The sequence below is a fragment of the Orycteropus afer genome, unplaced genomic scaffold (genome assembly GCF_000298275.1).
Source record: "Orycteropus afer afer isolate SDZICR_OR568_19922 unplaced genomic scaffold, OryAfe1.0 scaffold00047, whole genome shotgun sequence".
NCBI lineage: Eukaryota > Metazoa > Chordata > Mammalia > Tubulidentata > Orycteropodidae > Orycteropus > Orycteropus afer.
This window is the reverse complement of record NW_006921634.1, coordinates 866,690-876,999: the sequence shown is the minus strand read 5'-3', so window position 1 is coordinate 876,999 and position 10,310 is coordinate 866,690.

Below are 10,310 nucleotides of genomic sequence, written 5' to 3'. Positions count from 1 at the left end.
CTCCTTAGCAAGAATGGCCAGACTTCATCTCACCTACTTTGGTCATGTTGTCAGAAGGAACCATTCCCTGGAGAAGGATATCATGCTTGGTAAAATTGAGAGTCAATGAAGAAGAGGAAGACCCTGAATGAGATGAGTAGACACAGCAGCTGCAACGATGGGCTCAGGTACAGCAAGTATCATGAGGCTGGCAGAAGACCAGACAGTGTTTTGTTCTGCTGTGCACAGGGTCTCTACGAGTCGGAGATGACTCGATAGCATCTAACAATGACAATCAAATAGTATAATGCAGACAGATTACAAATGCTCTAAACCAAAAAACCAAACTCATTGCCATTGAGTCAGTTCCTACTCACAGCGACCTCTCTCCTTGGGTTTCTGAGGAGGTATCTCTATGGAAGTAGATTGCCTAATCTTCCTTCTGAGGAGTGGCTGGTGGGTTTGAACCACCAACTTTCTGGTTAGCAATCAAGTGTTTTAGGCACTGAGCTGCCAGAGCTCCTTTAAATGTTAATATGGTATAAAATCAACTGGGTAGTATTTCATTCTGTTGTACATATGGTCACTATGAGTCGGAGCAACAACATGATTTTAAATAACCTAGGAAGCTACTTTTTTTTTTTTTTTTTTTGCTTAGACTAGACCTAGGTGGGTTGGCAGGTAAATACAAAGTATTTTTATAAAGGAAAGTAGCCAGAAGGCCTTTCAATTCTGCAGTCAACAGGATCTATGACTAGTTTCAAGTTGGTAGTCTTAGATCTGTAGAAATCAGAGCAGATAGTAGGTCTTACTAGGAGGCCGGCAATAACTCTCAACTTTCTACAGCACAAGCTGATGCAAATTTAGTCAGTCTTCTCTGGACAAAAAGTCTGGATAAATGAAGTTTTTTTAAAATGACTACATTCACAGAAGACTATATCCATTTTCTAAGACTGGCTAATATCTTTTGGAAGGATTCATACATTGTTGATTAGGTAACATAGAAAGGTATAAAAATGACTGATTAGATTTACAAAGTATGTGAGACACTTGGGTGCTAGCAGCTCAGGAGAAGTTATATTTGAGTTTGGGGAGCTGGGATGCAAGAAATTTGTGCTATTCAAAGGGCAAATCTAACTGAAGCAAAAATTTTATTTTAAGTTTTAAAATTACAAATGATATGTTTTCATTCTTTTCCTTTTTCTTACTCTTTGACATCCAATAGGTGTTTGTAAATTGGCACATCTCAATTCAAACCAGGCTTCTTTCAATTGCTCAAAGTCTTACTGGACAGTACAGAGTCAGAGAAACTACCTATCTGCATGGTCAAAGTTTTGTTTTCTGATCTTTAGCTTACAGAAAAATTTCAAGTGGTCTTAGGAAGGGATGGCATGTTTGAATTCACTTTCTCTAAATTCTATACCAGCAGATGACCATTACAAATGGTCTCATGATAATAGATTTAGAAGAAAAGTTGTCAAAGTTAACTCACTCAGTTGCTGTATGGTAGGAGAGAACTTGCTGGTAACTGCAATTTAGCACGCCTCTGATGACCATTAAAGGTCTTTCTTTTCTGGATAATGAAGAGAACTACATTTTCTTTTTTAACACTTTTGTAGAATTTCCAAAAACTGACATTTTTCTTCAGATATTTACTACCCATTTTATAAAGCTGTCAAAGCAGAAGATTGGGTGTGTTGGGATTTTGTTTAGAACTTTTGATTGTATTTTAAATCCTTTAAGTTGGATTTACATAATTCATTTCTATTTAAGAAAGTGTTCGCCCATGGTAGATCGTATATTGATTGTCTGATAGCATTATTTGATTTTAGGTTTTAAGGGCACAAAAGGTGACTTCATAAACGTGTTCCGATTGATCCTCACACTAAACCTAACTTTTATCAACTACAATTAACCTTTTGAACCTTTTTTTCTCCCTTAAGTAGGGGAAGCTATAACTACACTTTGATGTAATAGAAAAAACATAAGAGTTGAGTCAACAATTATCCTTAGAGTGAAGAGGTATACCTTGTTTACTTTTGTCATTATAAAGAACGGCATTGCCTGTTTGTGAACATTTGTGAGTACACTATTTCTTTAGAGTACTTTTAAGCTTATAAAAAAAAATGTGCAAAAAGTATAGAGTTCTCACATACATCCCCCTTCCTTCTTCACACTGCTTCTCTTATTTTAATATCCTGAATTTCTGTGGTATATTTATTACAAATGATAAACAAATTTTGGTGCATTACTATTCACTAAAGCAGAGAGTTTAAAAGTAGAATCTGCACTTGGTGTCACACAGTTCTGTGGATTTTTATAAACTGTCATGTGTTCACAATTATGGTATATTACCAAAATTTCACTGCCCTGAAAATGCCCTGTGCTCTACCTATTCTGATTTCTTTTCTTTTTCTGTTTAGTAGGGCTTTCTCCATCCAGACTAATTAAAACAGATTCTTCACATGTACCTGATTATTCATCTGGGGATTATTTTGCCATGAAATTCAAACTATTTGAAAGTTTAGTTATTTGACATTTGAATTTGATTTCTTTAGTCCAAAGTTACTGACATGCCTTGGAGAGTTTGATTTGCTCAACTAAATATAATACAAAAGAGTACTGTATTTTCACACAAACAATGCATGTTTTATACCTTTTTTGCAACCCAGGTGACCTCCTCATGTGTTAGTTTTCTATGCATTCTATTCAGATTATATGCACTTATACATTTTATGAGAAAAAATACAGTGTATGTATTGAAATATGAGTAATAATAGTGTTGGCCTCTAATAATTAGACATTAAATTCCCCCTCTATTAGACTTTATACTTTTTCAGTTTTCCAAAGCTGCATATGTGCTATAAGCATTAAACCTGTATGTTGTTGTTGTTAAGTGCCGTCAATTCGGACCCGACTCATAGCGACCCCTCCTTTATGGAGATAGCACTGCTCTTTGAGACTAGAAAAGTATAGTTAGCATATGTGTTCATGTATGTTTTTACACATAAACTTTAGTATGATACTTGATTCATGTGAAGTCAACACATCTTATATACACATTTTTTCTTCTAACTCCACAACTGTTATCTTATAAGTTTGACTGCCTTCAGCAATAGCACAGGCAGGGATTTTGGGATCGTCACAAAAGATTAATGAGGAAAAAAATCTCTTTTTTGATCTGTTAGAAAGTAACTCATCTTTGAAGTCATGCATTGTCTTTCCAACTTCATAAACCAAGACCAGTTAAACTTGGTCATTATATTTCATTCATGAAATTGCTGCCCACAGGGTATTGTCTCTATCCTTTTTCTGCCACTACCCCCTTTTTAAAAAAAGAAAAAAAACTATCGTGTTCTTGGTGAAAATTTACACAGTAAGTTAGTTTCACCTTTGATGATTTCCACACTAATTGATCAAAGCCATTGTTACATTTTTCACATTATGTCAAAGTTCTCATTAATTGTGTCATGGTTTTCCATTTCTGGTACTCTAGTTTCCCTGCTCCCTTATCTTCTCATCTTGGTTTGGATTAAATGTTGATCTTTTGGACTCATACAGTTGTTTGTTTATTTATTAATTTTAAAATTAATTAAAATTTATTAATTTGATCTAACGGGTAATATTCTTTATTATATGTGTCACTCTGCTTTGATATTAAAAGGTGATCTCAGGATAGTTTTCATTCAAGGTTTAGAAAGCATCTCAGGATGACATTCTTAAGGAGTCTTTTGGTCTCAAGTAGTTCAGCTAGTCTGGCCATTTGCACTAATTTGATTTCTATACTTCATTTTTCTTCCATTCTAACCAGGATCATCCAGTATGTCCTTGGTCAGCTTGGTCAGTGGTAGTAGCCAAGCATCATCTAGTTCTTCTGGTCTCAGAGTAGTTGAGTCTATGGCTTATGTAGGCTATCAACCTTGTAGACTTGTTTCTTCTCTATGACGCTGGTTTTCCTCCTTAACCTTCCACTCCTGATGAGTAGAGACCAATAATTATTTCTTGCATGACCACAGATGCTACTCATTTCACTAGGATACTACCATTATACCTGTAAAAATAATTTTCCTTAATTGCTATTAAATTACCAGATCACTATAAAGTGTATTAGGTACAACACCTTTACATGAAGAGAATGAGTTCACATAATTTTCTTATCCCACTCAACAACAGACACAATTTAGAGAAAAAAACGACTATAGAAGTCAGTAATAAAGAAGATGTATATACATATGGCACCTAACAACAATAACAACCACTATTATAAGTACTTTATATATATTATCAAATCCTTACAGATACCCTATGAGACAGGTCCTGTTAATGTGTCCATTTTACAGATTAAAAAACTGAAGTACAGAAAGACTAATGAGATTGTGCTTCTAAAAACATACTACTATAGTACTTTTCAAGAACAATGATTACATTAAGTGTGTTGCCAAAGTATGTCCTTACAGTGCAGAATTCTGTTAAACCCTTTGTTGTTATTGTTAGGTGCTGTCAAGTTGGTTCCGACTCGTAGCGACCCTATGAACAATAGAACAAAATACTGCCTGGTTGTGTGTCATTGTCACAATCCTTGTTATACCACAGCTGATCGTTGCAGCCAGTTTCAATCCATCTCACTGAGGGTCTTCCCTTTTTTCACTGACTCTACACTTTACCAAGCATGATATCCTTCTCCAAGGAATGGACCCTTCTGACAACATGACCATAGTAGGTGAGACAACGTCTGGCCACTCTTGCTTCCAAGAAGCATTCCAGCTACACGTTTTCCAGGATAGATTTGTTTATTATTCTGGAAGTCTGTGGTATTTTCAGTATTCTTCGCCAACACAACAATTTGAAGGCATCAACTCTTGTTCAATCTTCCTTATTTATTGTCCAGCTTTCACATACATATGAGGTGATTGAAAATACCAAGGCTTGGCTTAGGCACACTTCAGTCTTCAAAATGACACCTTTGCTTTTCAACACTTTAAGGAGGTCTTTTCCAGCAGACTTGCCCAGTGCAATACAACATCTGATTTCTTGACTGATGCTTTCATGGATGTTGATTTTGGATCCAAGTAGAATGAAACCCCTGTCTACGTCAATCTTTTCTCCATTTATTGTGATGCTGCTTATTGGTCCAGTTGTGAGGATTTTTGTTTTCTTTATGTTGAGGTGCAATCCACATGGAACACTGTAGTCTTTGGCCTTCATCAGTAAGTGCTTCAAGTCCCCTGGGGGGAGGGTCCTTTAGGGCATACTTATTTTATGGTTGCAGAATTGACTGGAAGTTTAAAAAGATATTAAGTATTGTGTGGAATTTTGTCCATATTTTAGGATGGTAATGTTCCCACTTATAATTTCAAGTCTGTCTTACCATCTACAATATTGTCCAACTTTCTATCAATGACATCACAAAAAGCCTGTAAGAGCTGTCAATAAAATCCTACCACAAAGTCTTCACTTAAATCCTCATACTAAGCAGAGCTCTCCTTTGCTAATGAGAGCATTTCCCAGCCTTAGTCCCATATGCATGCTACATTCATTATTTACTAATGGATATCTACTGTAGATTCCACATATTGGTTAAGGGCTGGAGTCACAGTCATAAGAAGATTTGGTCTTTGAGCCTAAGGATCTTTCTGTCAAGCAGAGGAACACTAGGAAGTCCTAGCCAAGGCAAAAAGGCAAGAAAGCAAAATAAAAGGTATTCAAATTGGCAAAGAAGATGTAAAACTATTTGTACTTGCAGATGGCATATCCTATTCACAGAAAACTGAGAGACTCAGTAAGAAAACTGCTGAAACTAATTGAAAGTTTCAGCAAGATGCAAGATCAACATAGAAAAATCAGTTGTATTCCTCTACACCAACAAAGAGAGCTCTTAAAAAGAAACAAGGAAAATAATACCATTTACAATAACTACCAAAAAGATAAAACACTTAGGAATAAATCTTACCAGGAACACAAAAAAATCTATGCAAAGAAAACTACAAAACACTATACACGAAACTATAAGAGACATACATAAATGAACAAATATCCCATGCTCATGGACAGGAAGACTGAACATTGAGAAAATGTCAAGACCACTTAAAGCAATCTATAGATTCAATGAATCACAATCTAAATTCCATCAACATTCTTTAAGGGAATGGAAAAACCAATCACTAATTTTATATGGAAAGGAAAGAGAGCACAAATAAACAAAGTACTGCTGAAGAAGAAAAACAAAGTGGGAGGTCTGACACTCCCTGATCTCAAAACCTACCATACAGCCACAGTAGTCAAAACAGCCTAGTATTGGTACAATAATAGGCACATAGACCAGTGGAACAGAATTGAGAGTCCAGAAACAGATCCATTCACCTATGGAAAACTGATCTTTGACAAAGGGCCAATACTCATTCAATGGGGAAAGACATAATCTCTTCAACAAGTGATGCTGGTAAAATTGGATATCCATTTGCAGAAAAATGAACAAGATCCATACCACACACAATACACAATAAAGAACTCAATATGGACCAAAGACCTAAATGTAAAACCCAAAACTTTGGGTTTTCCTAAGTGCATCATCAAAATGTAATGAGCACTTTCTATTGAAAGCACATTTAGTAAAATTGGATAAACATAAAGGATAATAATATAGAGTGTTAACAGGGCCCTAGGGGATGACCTCAGGCCTAAGTCAATCACCTGCCACACCCAAGGCTGGCAGTTCAAACCCACCAGCCACTCCCCACCAGGTAACCAGAAGTCTCTTGGGAGCTCTGGTAGCATAGTGCCTAAGGCCCTTGACTGCTAATCAGGGGGCTGGCAGTTCAAACCCACCAGCCACTCCTCAGAAGGAAGGTTGGACAATCTACATCTGTAGTGATACTGCCTCAGAAACCCAAGGAGGGGTTGCTATGAGTTGGGTCCAACTCAATGGCAAATAACAACAACAGCATCAATAGGACAGAATTTTGTATAAGTATCTTCGTAAGTGCATCATCAAAGATAAAATAGGGACAAACTTAGGGTCCCTGATTCATGGCATAAAAGACTGTCAAGCATAACCCAAAATATACAAACAGCAGAAGAGAAACTAGATGACTGGGACCTTCTAAAAATTAAATTATTATGTACATCAAAAGGCTTCTCCAAAAGAGTAAAGAGAACCTACAGATTGGGAAAAAATATTTGGCAATGACCATTTGTAACAAGGGACTTATATCTAAAATTTATACAAAACTTTAACGCCTCAACATCAAAAATGCAAACAATCCACTTAAAAAATGGGCAATGGACATGGCCAGTCACTTCATCGAAGAAGATATTTGGATAGCTAACAAACACATGAAGAAATCTTCACGATTATTAACCATTGCTGTTGTTATGTGCTGTCTAGTCGGACCCGACTCATAGAGACTCCTCCTTGGGTTTCCAAGGCAGTATCACTACATAAGTAGATTGCCTAACCTTCCTTTCGAGGAGTGGCTGGTGGGTTTGAACCATCCCATTGTTGTTGTTGTTGTTATGTGCCGTCGAGTCAGCCCTGACTCATAGCGACCCCTCCTTGGGTTTCCGAGGCAGTATCACTACGGAAGTAGGATTGCCCAACCTTCCTTCCGAGGAGTGGCTGATGGGTTTGAACCGCCAGCCATCTGGTGAGCAGTCAAGTGCCTTAGCCACTATGCTACCAGAGCTTCATTAGAGGGATGTAAATCAAAACAATGAAGTATCATCTTACCCAAAAATAATAGCAAAGTTCAACAGAACAGAAAACAACAAATGCTACTGAGGGTATGGAAAGATTGGAACTCTCATATATTGTTAGTGGAACTGTAAAATAGTTGTAACCACTGTGGAAAACACTATGGTACATCCTTAAAAAGTTTGAAATAGAAATACCACTTGATCCAGCAATCACATTACTAGGAATATATCCTATAGAGGTGAGATCTGGGACACGAATAGATACATGCACACTCATGTTCATTGCAGTCCTATTTATAATAGCAAAGAGATGGAAACAACCTAAGTGGCCATCAACACAAGAATATATAAACAAACTGTGGTACATACACAACAATGAAATACTATGCAACATTAAAAAAATAAGGAAGAATCAGTGAATCACCTCATAATGTGGATGAACTTGGAGGACATTATGCTAAGTGAAATAACTCAATCACAGAAGGATGGCAAAAGGCAAGGGATGTTAGACAAATGTACTCCTGGGAAGGTGGAAGGATCCTATTTCCTGGGTTGCCCCTGATAGTGATCAATTCTGGGAGATTTCAGGTTATCAAAAACACTCGCTGCCATAGAGTCAATTCCTAAACATAGTGACCCTATAGGACAGAGTAGAAATGTCCCACAGGATCTCCAAGACAATAAATCTTTACAGAAGCTGACTGACTCATCTTTCTCCTGCAGAGTGGCTAGTGGTTTTGAACCTCCAGCCTTTTGGTTAGTAGCCCAATGCTTTAACCATAGCACCACCAGAGCTCCTTTTCAGGCCATATAAAGCAAGGAAATGAATTGTCTAAGAAAACTGATAAATACAGACTTTATGTAATGTAAATATTTTTCCTATCTATAAGCATCTTGGGAGCTCTAGTGGTATAGTGCCTAAGGCATTTGACTGCTAACCAGAAGGCTTACTGTTCAAATTCACCAGCCACTCCTCAGAAGGAAGATGGGGCAATCTACTTCCATGGTGATACTGCCTCAGAAACCCAAAGAGGGGTCGTGGTGAGTCAGAACTGACTTGACAGTAGTGAGTTTGGTTTTTTTAAATAACTGTCTTGCCACAAAATTCTGTCCTACTGATGCTAGTTCCCGTTAACTGTGTATACTCTTATTCTGTATGTTTATCCAATTTTACTAAATATACTTTCAATAGAAAGTACTCATTACACTTGTAGGTGAATCACTTTCCTACTGGAATGCAATCTTCACGAAGGCAGCTTTACTTGTCTATTTTAGTTCCAGATTTATCCTTCAAGCCTAGGACAGTAGCTCTGACATACTAGATGGTCAGTGATGAGTGATTAATCACCATCACTTACCTGGTAGTCTTCTACAACACATTCTAGGGAACAATGTGTGTGAGCCCCGTGCTCCTTAGATGTAGAGCAGAGCAAGCAGGCCAGGTTCTTGCTTTCTTTACAGATCTTCTTGTCTTTTTGTGTGTCCCACACATCTGTTCCTCTGAGCTCAAAAATTGCCAGAATGGCTTGTCTGACAAGAGACACCAGTTTATTCATAAGGGTATTGGATTTGATGTCTGTCTTCTCTGATTTTTTTCCCTGCACATGGGGCAATTGGCTGCTTTGGCTTCTTCCTAAAAAAGACATATACAGGGCCTGCAGAAGCTGTGCCCATAGCCTATGGTGATGGGCTTGTAGGGTAGTTCCAGCAGATAAAGCAGTTGAGTTTCTTTTGGAAAGCTTGAAAGACATCTATTTACTTGAAGGGAGAAAATCAGGAGAGTTCGTTATTTGCCCTGAAGACACAATAGCCTAAGCAAACTTACTCCAATTGTGATTCAATAATATGTTTATGTCTAGGCCAGATAGAGTTTCTTTAACAAAGATAAAAATTAGAAACCGAGGCACAAAGACTCCCACCTTCTGTTGGAATCTTTGTTGGTTTCCTAATGAACATGCATCAATGGCATCTCCTCATTTTCTCCTCCTCAATAGGACCTCAATTTGTGTCACTTTGCTTCTTATAACTGAGCTTCAGTGGTTTGATACAACCTATAGTTGTCCCTCGGCATTGGTAGAGAATTGGTTCCAGAACTCCTGTGGGTACCAAAATACACAGATGCTCAAATCTCTTATAAATAATGGTGTAATATTTGCATACAACCTATGCACATCTTTCCGTATGTTTTAAATAATCTCTAGATTACTTATCATATCTAATGTAGCGCAGATGATATTTAAATAGCACTTAACTTCCTCTTAGCCTTTGAGGAATTGCTTTGACCATTTAATTGCTTTCTTTTTCTTTTCTCAGTGTATTTTCAATGCCAGGTTGATTGAATCCTGGGATAAGGAAGGATGACTATATTATTCAGATTGGTTTAAAAATCAATCCCAATGTTCCTTGCCAGTGATTGGTTTAGCAAGGGTCATGCAATTAAACCCTTTTACCTATATTATTTCATTTAATTGACAAAATTATCCTATCACGATGACTTGTCCAAACTTATTGCTAGTTAATATTAAAGCCAGAATGCACACCTTTAACTAAAATTAAAATCAGGTAACCATTACGATCCAAGATACCACAACAGGCAAAATCAATCAAATATTGTTTCTAAATAACTATGTTAATCTAAA